The sequence below is a fragment of the Takifugu flavidus genome, chromosome 5 (genome assembly GCF_003711565.1).
Source record: "Takifugu flavidus isolate HTHZ2018 chromosome 5, ASM371156v2, whole genome shotgun sequence".
Lineage (NCBI taxonomy): Eukaryota > Metazoa > Chordata > Actinopteri > Tetraodontiformes > Tetraodontidae > Takifugu > Takifugu flavidus.
Genome location: NC_079524.1, coordinates 11,027,934 through 11,039,013, shown reverse-complemented (window position 1 = coordinate 11,039,013; position 11,080 = coordinate 11,027,934). Strand labels below are relative to the sequence as shown.

General features: G+C 46.5%; 4 non-coding genes across 4 annotated transcripts; all 4 read left to right on the top strand.

Annotated features, from left to right (window-relative positions):
- Window positions 1-481: 481 nt before the first annotated feature.
- On the top strand, window positions 482-573 carry trnar-ucu (transfer RNA arginine (anticodon UCU)). Its single transcript is given in 2 exon segments — window positions 482-518; window positions 538-573. It is a non-coding gene; the product is annotated as a tRNA-Arg (tRNA).
- Window positions 574-850: 277 nt separating this feature from the next.
- trnar-ucu (transfer RNA arginine (anticodon UCU)) lies at window positions 851-942 on the top strand. The gene is given in 2 exon segments: window positions 851-887; window positions 907-942. It is a non-coding gene; the product is annotated as a tRNA-Arg (tRNA).
- A 5,847-nt stretch (window positions 943-6,789) lies between these two features.
- Window positions 6,790-6,881, top strand: trnar-ucu (transfer RNA arginine (anticodon UCU)). The gene is given in 2 exon segments: window positions 6,790-6,826; window positions 6,846-6,881. It is a non-coding gene; the product is annotated as a tRNA-Arg (tRNA).
- Window positions 6,882-7,158: 277 nt separating this feature from the next.
- On the top strand, window positions 7,159-7,250 carry trnar-ucu (transfer RNA arginine (anticodon UCU)). Its single transcript is given in 2 exon segments — window positions 7,159-7,195; window positions 7,215-7,250. It is a non-coding gene; the product is annotated as a tRNA-Arg (tRNA).
- Window positions 7,251-11,080: the final 3,830 nt, after the last annotated feature.

Sequence of the window (11,080 nt, the reverse complement as noted above, 5' to 3'; positions counted from 1 at the left end):
CTGATGGAAACAAGGATATGGCTTCAATGTCGATGTGTCAGAATCTTCAAATTCGAGTTCAAACTGAGTTGTTTTTTTTCTGTTCACACCTCTTGTGATTGTTCATGGTAAAGTGATCATTTACGCTTTATTCGATTTTCCTTTGCACTTCATCAGCTTATCTTATCTTACCGCTCAACAACTATACTTTTGGGAATCCCGAGTGTGTTTAGTCATAGCTGAAATAAAAACACACGCACACACACACACATAGGACTCTTCACAGGACGAGTTTACATGGAACATAATCTTAGCTATTCTGGGTTTTCTTTGTGCCTGAAAGGATGGTTTATCTAATACAAAATAAAATACAAACAAATGAGCCTCCAGCAGAACTATAAGGTGTTTGTGCATACCTGACATGCTAATAAAATCTGCCACCAAATGTCACTGCTAAAAGCATTTGCCACCACATTATGCTTCTATTAATCACAGGTTAGGAGGCTCTGTGGCGCAATGGACAGCGCATTGGACTTCTAGTCAAGTGTGCAAAGAGCAATTCAAAGGTTGTGGGTTCGAGTCCCACCAGAGTCAACCTTTTGGAGCGATGCGAGTCTATACTGGGCTGGAGTCAGAAGGTTTCTGGTTTAAAGGCTCTGCATCAATCTTTGGAAAGTGGGAACTGCCAGGAGGTTTTTAGATCATCCCTCAATGTTTTCATGTTCATCTGTTTTTCATGCATCTTGTGTCTAATAAACAGTAATTTACCCTCTCTCCGAGTAATAAACAATTCCTTTCTTCACGCCACCAAAAGTGTCGCTGCTAAAAGTATTTGCCACCACATTGTGCTGATATTTATTGCATGTTAGCAGGCTCTGTGGCGCAATGGATAGCGCATTGGACTTCTAGTCAAGCGTGCGAAGAGCAATTCAAAGGTTGTGGGTTCGAGTCCCACCAGAGTCAACCTTTTGGAGCGATACGAGTCTATACTGGGCTGGAGTCGGAGGGTTTCTGGTTTAAAGGCTCTGCACCAACTTTCGGAAAGTGGGAACTGCCAGGACGTTTTCAGATCATCCCTCAATGTTTTCATGTTCATCTGTTTTTCATGCATCTTGTGTGTAATAAACAGTAATTTACCCTCTCTCCAAGTAATAAACAATTCCTTTCTTCTTCACGCTCTTAATACTGAAAAAAACCATTGCAGGAAAAGGAGGAAGGAGGGTTAAGTGGGCTGTGAGGAAGGGCTGGGGACAGATTTAAGGGGCCTCTCTGGTGGTGGCCATGAGGGGGTTTCCAGCGGATCAGTGTTAGACCCAGGTGCAGGGTTTTAATGAAGGAGGAGGAGTTGGAGCAAAGGGAACACACTTTAAATACTCCATGCCCCATGTGAAGGTTCACTCATCACCATGGCCCTCTTTGACCCTGGATTAGTTTCCTTTTCCAAGTTTAGAAGCAGGATGAACCCCCCCCCCCCCCCCCCCCCGCCCCACCTCTCCCCCCACACTACCTGTTCACTATGAGATAACCCAGTTTCCCCTGGGATGATACAGGGGTCTAGACAAGGGTCAGATTAGACATCTCATGACAGTGAAGCTGCCCAACTGGCGTGCAAACAGGAAGCTTAGTCCTCTATTATCTGCACACACATTTAGCTCTTTCCTTAAATCTTAGCAGGGGTGTAAAAGAAAATGGCCAATTGTATCACACAATTTAATAACCACCTCACAAACATGGGGATTGCCTTAACTGGGCTGTGTTAACTTGAACAAGAGTGTTTGTTCTCCATCACACATGTTTGTTTTTCACACCAAATGTGAGCAGGAGGCAGGCCAACAGCACGTTGCATGACTTGTACTAATTAAACCAGAGCTGGTGGCGTGCAGATCCACCTCGCAGAATCTGCTTTCATCAGATTCTGACAGCGATTTGTGTGCGTTGTGTGAACGTATGTGTGTGAGTGTGTGTGGGGCAGGTGAGACTGGAAGTGGTGAAAGGATGTTTGCAGCCGGAGAATGTGGCTGTGGTTACCCGTTCACCTTCACTCTAATAGCTTTGCTGGGTTGATTGTGATGCCTGCTTGTGTTATCTCAGCTCATCTCTCTGCTGGCTTCCGAACACCTGTTGATAAAAGACATCCTCACCTGTCAGCAGCAGCCACCCAGCCGTTCGTGGGCCATTTCCTCCTCTCTTCTACCACACAACATGTCCTTTTGTACGTTTAGATGCGCAGTTCAATTGAGCAATGCTCCAAATTTCAATTCCAGAAAAAAAACAAATCACTGACGGGAACATGTCCTCCTCCTCACCAATAGGTGGCTATATGCATCTTTTCAGCAGGTTAATACGACCCATTTTCCATTTGACCCGTCACATCTTATAATAAACAACTGGGGTCAGGAGGCAGACCGGCATTTGGGACAAAAGGAAGATGGCTAATGGCAAAGCTTGTCCATCTCGTACAAGATGCGCATGTTACTTATTGTGTGCTTAAGATGCCCTTGTGGTTATGGTGATGATGTATCATGCTAACATACTGAGTGTGCTGGCTTCCCCAACTTCCCATGTCCAGTTTTAAATGCCACAGTGGAGGACTGTAGTGCTGTCCACGGTCCTATTCTGCAGCAGTGAATATCCTCTGGGGCACCTGACCTCTTCATCAAGACCTGTTTGTGCTTTTCGTTAATTACTGTGTATATACGCAGCCAGGAGGATGGTGTGACTGTGAGGCAACTAGAGGCAGAGCGGCGTTTACAGCTGCAAACAGGTTTCAAGGCAGTGACATTAGTGGTGTTAACGGACGTCTTCCTAGGGAGGTGATCACAGAACACTTCCAGTCAGTGTTCATTCAGCTGTGTTTGAGCACCAGTTTACATGTTAACCACAAAACCGCGTGCGAGAGGGGGTCTCACAGCTTACTGCACTCATATTTGTAAGAAAAAAATATGGACGTTCTACTCTATTTCACTAAATCATGCCTTCACGTTTTACAACATGGGGGTCAAATGTGTCAACAGCAGACAGTCACATTCTCTCAAAAACAGCATTGGGACTAAAGCACAGAAGGAACAACGACACGTGCAAACAGATGTTGCTGTGACAGCAGCTGGAAACAATCAGATCAGTTGGCTTTTCACCCATCCTTACTCCTATTACCTAGGACCATCAGCCAAACCACCTTTTCCTAGTTTTTAGACTAGTATGACGGAGCACGGGGAGACCTTTGGCGTTGCAGAGATAAAACGCTGGGGAGAGTCTGACTCTGAGGAGACCCACCGCCCAATAGTTTTATGCTGCACATGTTTGTGTCAGAGTTGGATTTGCAGATAAGGGCTGAGAAGCAGCATAGTTGCATAGTATCAGTAGTGCTCCATCAATGCTTCCTGCAGTTCTGGAGAGTCACGCCCAGGCTAACAGCCCAGATCTGTACAGTTGACACCCAGCAGCCTCTGGGAGCTGACAAATGGGGAAAAAGCCCCAAAGATGAATGAAGCACAATTACCTGAGGTAACAAATGTTCCTAATGATTTATGCATGGCTCGGGTTGCTTTATTTCTGCCTGGGTACGACTCTCTGGGAGGACAGTGGTGGCGGTGGTGCAAACCCCGGGGCTGCTTCAGACAGCCAGCTTGCAGACATTGACTAATGGGCTATGTGAGACCACCGCCATTGATATTTACCTCATTTCTCCTCACCCCGGTGCTGTCCCGACAATGCCGGGGTAGCTATCATCCTTTGAGGGTTTTGAGCTTAGGTATGGGTGATGCCAGGAGGAACACCCCCCTCCCCCTCCCTTCACACCTCTTTTCTCCTGCCCTGGGGTAAATGAGAGAAAGAGACGGAGAGGGTGAAAGAGAGGGAGAGGGGAGAAGGTCAAAGTAAAAGCTTCAGGCGTGGTGAAGGAACATACACGTCTCTGTGTTTTCACTTGTCTGCTTGATAAAGTATGATTCCTACTACAAGGTTGAGGAAAGAAAGGACACTTTTTGAGGCTACATTCTTAGCCATGATGGAAATAAACTGCAGTCATAAAACACTCTCAAATGTAACTCTGCTGACACTTGAACTCAGAGACGATTCCAGGTATTCCCAACCCTCCCATATGCCTGAGAAAACCTGGATCTGATCACATGAAAAAGAAAAAGGCTGAGTTAAAAAAATAAAAAAGAGAGACTGTGAAAAAGCTTCATGCAAATATCAAAAGGTAGAACCTCATAATTATCACTGAGTGGGTGAAAAAACTATTTTTCCTTCTAGTTTGGTTTTAGAAATTGTCTCATGTCAATGTCATGTGAGCATTTACGCCAACAAAACTGACGAAAAGTACAAAAGGGTCACATGAGTAATTATTCCAAACCAGTGTATGTATGGGTTCCTCTAAAGGATAAAACAACTGCAAAATATGGCTAAAATTACTTCCAATGCGGATTAAATGTAGCAGTAATGGAATATTTCGGGGGGAAAAAAACAACTAGCTGTAATTTAGATTTATAAAGTTGGTTTAATGTCTTGGACACGGTGAACTCCATTGAACTCGTTCCTTATTACAAAGCACCAAACTTCCTATCCTGCATCTGTAGCTCTGCTCAGAAATAAATCTGTTATTTATGAACTATGGATCTCCTTATATTCCAGAACTTCAGTGGTCAGGTAGGCATTAAAAGCCATGATAGATTCTGTTGCCTGGGCTCACAGCCCTTAAACCGCTGAGCTTAATGGAATATTCATACTGCGAGTCCAATTTGTTGAATTTAGTGTGAAGTTGGGTATGAAATCAGCATTTGAGCACTCGGTGTGTGCATGTGTGCACAACAGTCAGGAACTAGCAACTGCACAGCAGGGTGCCTTTAGGCCATGTGGAAGTTCTCACCTCACTCTGAAAACATGAATTATTTCTACTTTGATGTCCCGGCAGGTTACACGTGAGAGCGATGGGCTCCAACCTCTCCTCTCCTTAGGAACCTCCAGGTGGTCCCTGTCAGTCTATAACCCGGCGAACATGAAAAATAAGAGGCTGGATTCCGTATTTACAGTGGAACCTCTCCCCGCCGTCGCCCACAACAAATGATCGGCTTCACGCATTCGTCAAGATCGGAATAAACTTGAAACGAGGCATTTTTGACCGGGGTTTGCAAATTCAGGGAAGTCTTTTACAGGAGGTACAAATTTGGCCGTTAAATGATATGAATCAGCCCGCCGAGAAATGGTTCCAACGAGACTTTAAAAGAGGTGCGGTGAAGGTGCATGAGTGATTGTTCGGCTGAAGCCGTCAACCACAGCAGCTGTGATGATGATAAATCTTGCAGGAAAACTAAACAGCTCCGCGGTCTCATTAATGAATATTGCCCAACTTGAGCCTCGTTTGATTTATGTATCGTTTGGGAAACACAAACTCTGCAAACTCTGGCATGTCGGAGGTATTTAAACACGGACCAGGTTTCTTAGCACCGACACCGTTTCGCGTTCAGGGCGTCACCTGCAGCTTTTTGATATCAGGAACCATTTGAGATCCACAGCAGCAGCAGCAGAGCAGCAGCAGCAGAGCAGCAGCAGCAGCAGCAGCAGAGCAGCAGCAGAGCAGCAGCAGCAGAGCAGCAGCAGCAGAGCAGCAGAGCAGCAGCATTAGCAGCAGAGCAGCAGCAGCAGCACAGCAGAGCAGCAGAGCAGTAGAGCAGCAGCAGCAGCGCAGCAGCAGCAGCAGCAGCAGCAGCAGCAGAGCAGCAGCAGCAGAGCAGCAGCAGCAAGCAGCAGCAGCAGAGCAGCAGAGCAGAGCAGCAGAGCAGCAGCAGCAGAGCAGCAGCAGAGAGAAGAGCAGCAGCAGCAGCAGAGCAGCAGCAGGAGAGCAGCAGAGCAGCAGAGAGCAGAGCAGCAGAGCAGAGCAGAGCAGCAGCAGCAGAGCAGCAGAGCAGCAGAACAGCAGCAGCAGAGCAGCAAGCAGCAGCAGCAGAGCAGCAGCAGAGCAGCAGCAGCAGAGCAGCAGCAGCAGCAGCAGAGCAGCAGAGCAGCAGAGCAGCAGCAAGAGCAGCAGAGCAGCAGAGCAGCAGCAGCAGCAGAGCAGCAGAGCAGCAGCAGCAGAGCAGCAGCAGCAGAGCAGCAGAGCAGCAGAGCAGCAGCAGAGCAGCAGAGCAGCAGAGCAGCAGAGCAGCAGAGCAGCAGAGCAGCAGAGCAGCAGAGCAGCAGAGCAGCAGAGCAGCAGAGCAGCAGAGCAGCAGAGCAGCAGAGCTACCCTTAGAGGTGCAAACGTCATTACCTGGATGCGGCGTGTTCAGCCTTTCTGGTGTTACAGAGGAACAGTGACAGAGACCCGCTACAGCCAAACATCCTGATTTATAGCCATATACTCCAAAGGTTAATCTACAGGGGCTAACCATCCTTCAAGTCCCGCTAAAGTCTTCTTTTTTTCTGAGGGTACAGTTTTAAATTTGTATTGTTACAATTCTCAAGTGAGCTGAGAATAACATCAATGTTTCTGTTACACCAGGAAGACTTTCAGGCAAAAAATAAGGTCAAGCCCTGAGGGAAACTGTCTCAGTTCCTGTGCAAATAAATAACAGCACATGTAGTCAAGACAAAACAGCAATTATCTACGGGGAGGGGGGGGGGGGGGTGTTATCGTGAACGCTGTCTTTACACGTTCCCCGTCTGATAAACGTCCTTATCGCTGCTTTTCTGATGAAACATTTGAGGCTTCCATGATCCGAGGGTCCGAATGAATTGGTCCCTTCGCTGCAAAAGGGGGCTCGTTCTGCCACCAAATGTCACTGCTAAAAGTATTTACCACCACATTATGCTTATATTAGTCACAAGTCAGCAGGCTCTGTGGCGTAATGGAGAGCGCATTGGACTTCTAGTCAAGCATGTGAAGAGCGATTCAAAGATTGTGGGTTCGAGTCCCATCAGAGTCAACCTTTTGGAGCGATGCAAGTCTATACTGGGCTGGAGTCGGAGGGTTTCTGGTTTAAAGGCTCTGCATCAATCTTTGGAAAGTGGGAACTGCCAGGAGGTTTTTAGATCATCCCGCAATGTTTTCATGTTCATCTGTTTTTCATGCATCTTGTGTCTAATAAACAGTAATTTACCCTCTCTCCAAGTAATAAACAATTCCTTTCTTCACGCCGCCAAAAGTGTCGCTGCTAAAAGTATTTGTCACCACATTGTGCTGATATTTATGACAGGGGAGCAGGCTCTGTGGCGCAATGGAGAGCGCATTGGACTTCTAGTCAAGCGTGCGAAGAGCAATTCAAAGGTTGTGGGTTCGAGTCCCACCAGAGTCACCCTTTTGGAGCGATGCAACTATCAAATCTGTAAGGAGGTCTGAACCATGTCTGTGTTCAAATGCAGACTTGTGTCTCTGCCCACAAGTCGAATGTCGTGCCGCTTGGTTGTTGTCCCTCAGATGGAAATTAGGAGTTTTATGAGATCCCAGTTTGGGATTTGGATGAAGGCGCAGCAGCGGGTCTTCCTCAGCCCCCCCAAAACATCAGTTGGGTTGTTGTTAATGATCGGACATTTATGAGGATCCAGGAGCGTTCCATCCTTAAAACAACATGGCAGCTTTATTTAGTGACGTTTCCGGTGGCAGAACCAATGGTGGTGTTTGGTGCCAGACTGGGCCGACTCGGCACTCACTCAGCAGAGGGTCTTGGGAAAAAAAAAAAAAAAAAAAAACAGCCGCTCACCTGTTTTCCCAACCGGCTGTGTAATTTTCACTTCCTGCTGCAATTGTGGGACAGCTCATGTCTTTACAGCCCAGCGCAGTGATTTGATTTAAATTGCACATTGCTAGGGTGTAATAATAACTGTGTGTGTGTGAGAGAGAGTGTGTGTGTTCTCCTCATCTTTTCACACTGTAAGTGTGTTGTTAATGGCGCCTTTAAAGGAAATAAATCCATCAGCGGCAACAACTTGGCTTTGTGTTATTTTGTGCCCAACTGAGTTTTTCTTCTGGCATTCTCTGGGTGTGTTTTAGCATGTGTGTGTGTGTGTCTGTGTGTGCACGCCTGTGTATGCGCTTTTATACTTGGACTGTGTGGTAAGCTCTTGCCAGCCCAGGCAGATGTGAGGGATGGATTTACTTGCACTGCTGCCAAATCACACTTGTCTTTTCAAGGTCTCTGACCCCAAGATAAATGGCCGTCTGCAACAAATAGAACTTTTATGTGATTACAGGCCGAACGCAACTACACAGACTCTGCAAATAAACCTGTATGGCAAAGATGGAGTGCATACCGAGCATGACTCGTGGGGTTCCAGATAAATAAGTAAAAGCCTGTTTTGTTTCCACTTGAATGTCTTTCCCTTTACCTGGTTTAAAACTGTCTTTTTTTTACATTAAATAAACAGAATAATAAGTTTCAGCCAAAGAAAAACTGGACATTTTTAGCAGTGGTTTATATAAGCGTTCCCAAGCGTTCGTTAGCATAGACGCCGTCCAGTGAATGACTGATGATGTTAAAGTTTCTGAATTAAACACAGCATCTGCCCCCTGTTTACCTTGCATTAGCATTTCTCTCCGGCCGCCCGGTAAATAAAAGTCCCGCCGTGAGTCACCTGTAAGGTCACAGAGCAGCATGTCGAGTCATTGCTCAGCGCCACGCCGGTTGTCCGGTTGCCTGCTTTTCTTTGTGTGCCTAAACCGAGCAGCAGGCTGCACAGATTTGCTGTTTGGAGAAGGTTTAGCCCTGCCAAATGCACGTGCACACGCACACCGGGGTTTAAAAGCAGCGGGGGTTACGGGATTATAAAGAAGAGAAGTGAAAATTCCTGTTTGGGAGATATCGGCTGAGGCTTAAGTTTCCCCATCACACATGTCAGGGAGAAAAAGCTCCCTGGAGGAGGTGGGGTTGGACATGTCAATCCCACACAAGGCTCAGGGTAAACACTGAAGTATTCAATGACCCAACATTGCTTTCTGGTATCTTCTAGCTCAGCTTGTCTTTCTTGGATGTTGCCAAGCAACTACTATTCAACACATGTAATAACATACACGTGTCTTATTCATGGTATAAAAGGATCATGTGTAATTTTACAGTTTCAAAAATAGCAACCAAATAGAGCTATAAAATATCAACATGGATCTGACTTCCTTCAGCTTTTAGTTTGATATAGGACAAGCTTATTCTAGAGGAAACTGCAGTAAAATCGCAACGTGGTTTTATTTCTTTTCAGAAACCTCAGAATCTAATATTTAAAGCGCTCAGAACAATACGTCAAACAGTGTTTATTGTCGGCCGATGGTAATCAGGTTCTGATCAACAGTCCGTTACTTGGAAACGGATTTTAATATACTTTTCTTAGAAGGCCAGCATGTACTGAATGTGCACATAAACATTGGTCGGCCTGCCTACCAAAACAAATACGAGAGAAGCTCAAATTACAGCACGCACTCTTGGAAAAGGAGTGTGACATCACACTCCATCCGGGACCAAAACCATTATTGTATCATCTCACAAGTAAAACAGAGAAAACTCTTTTTTTAAAAAGGAATTCCTAAAACAACACAGTTCACTCTCTATTGGCCATGCTGTTCCACCAGTGTACCCCAGCAACATTAGCAATGACTCATTAGCATCATTGGGGACTTTAGTGGTTTTATAGTCAGCTGTTTGTGGTTGGATGCTTGTAGAGGTCAGAACTTCTGTCTTCCATGCCTGCACGCAGAGCAACTTTATATCCATTAGATTGCAAAAAAGAAGCATCTTACACGATGCTGCTGGGCCCCGCCCACCAAATTCATCGATAAACACTCCCGACACTACAGATGGTTAGCGTAGCATCAAAGTCCATGAGTTCAGGGCGAATGTGACATCAAACCCACCTGCTCCAGTAGCGGCTCCGACCCATTAATTAGTCAGAGCGTTTTCTCACAGTTGCTTTCTTTCTGGCTGCTTCTGTATCTTCTGCCAAGGAAACATGAGCGGTTTCGCTGCTGTCTTCACTAAACGCTCTGCTTCCAGAGAGGTTGCAGATCAAGAATTTGGAGTGAGTCACAACTTCTGGTGACCTCTTCGCATCAAAGGAAAGTATATGGAAGATTTAATGTACTGTGCGCTTCATTGAGCACTGCTGGAGCTGTACAGATTCAACCGCCCTTGTGCAGATTTGATTCTGCAGCTATGGCGGTGCTGGCGCTGAGCTCAGCGTTTGGCACGTCGTGCCCCCGCAGGTCGCCCGGAGTTTAACAAAGCAACCTCGGGGCAGAACGTTCTGCTGGAGTGGATTCAGGTGAGTTGAAGGCATGCTTGAGCAGTGGAAGGTTCTGGCTCTGAGAATGAGGTCATGGTAGTGGGACTCCTGCACCCCCCCCCCCCCCACACACACACACACACATCTGTGTGCTGTCGAACCCAGAGGCAGGCAGCTGCTCCCTCTCATTATAACCCCTAATGGATGGATCCATTTCCTTCTGACCTCATCCTCGTGGCACAACATCATCCCCACGGTGCACCGTCCCAATACCCCTTCATCCAGAGACCCTCTCGTATTCCAGACCCAACTTGGCCCGATGGGCAGCAGAGTGGAAAAGACCTGCGAGTGTAAAACGCAGGATGTCAGACAGCAAAATAAATGTAAATATTATGCTGTGGCGTCAGCCTTGGCGACCATCATCTCTCGAAACCGAATGTGAACAGTGTGTCGGCAAATTTATTAACTTAATAACTTTCCTAAATGAGCTCTAATTCAAGACATATAAGCTTTAAGGCTGCAACAGGTGCAGTGTAGAAATCATGCATATGTGCAGTTCGCTACTTGTTGCGACCCATTATCAGGCATGCAGAGTTTGCAAATGTGTAGTTTGCAATCGGTTAGAAACCAGGTTGGATGCAACGGCGCGACTGTTTCTGGGTGATCAGGCGGTCGAGCGTGGGTGCACTAGCATGCAAAGATGAGTCAGTGGGAAAGACAGAGGAACCGAGGTGGGCGGGATTCAGCGAAAGCTCTGCAGAGCGAAGCAAAAAAAAAAAACAAAGTCAAAAAAATGGGAGCAAGTACAATGATCCATCCAAGATATGGAATACATTTCAGTGATGCAATTCCCGAAATACTCGCGCGTGTATGAATGAGCGGGTGTGGCGGGTAGTGGTGTAAGAGCGACAGCAAAGCC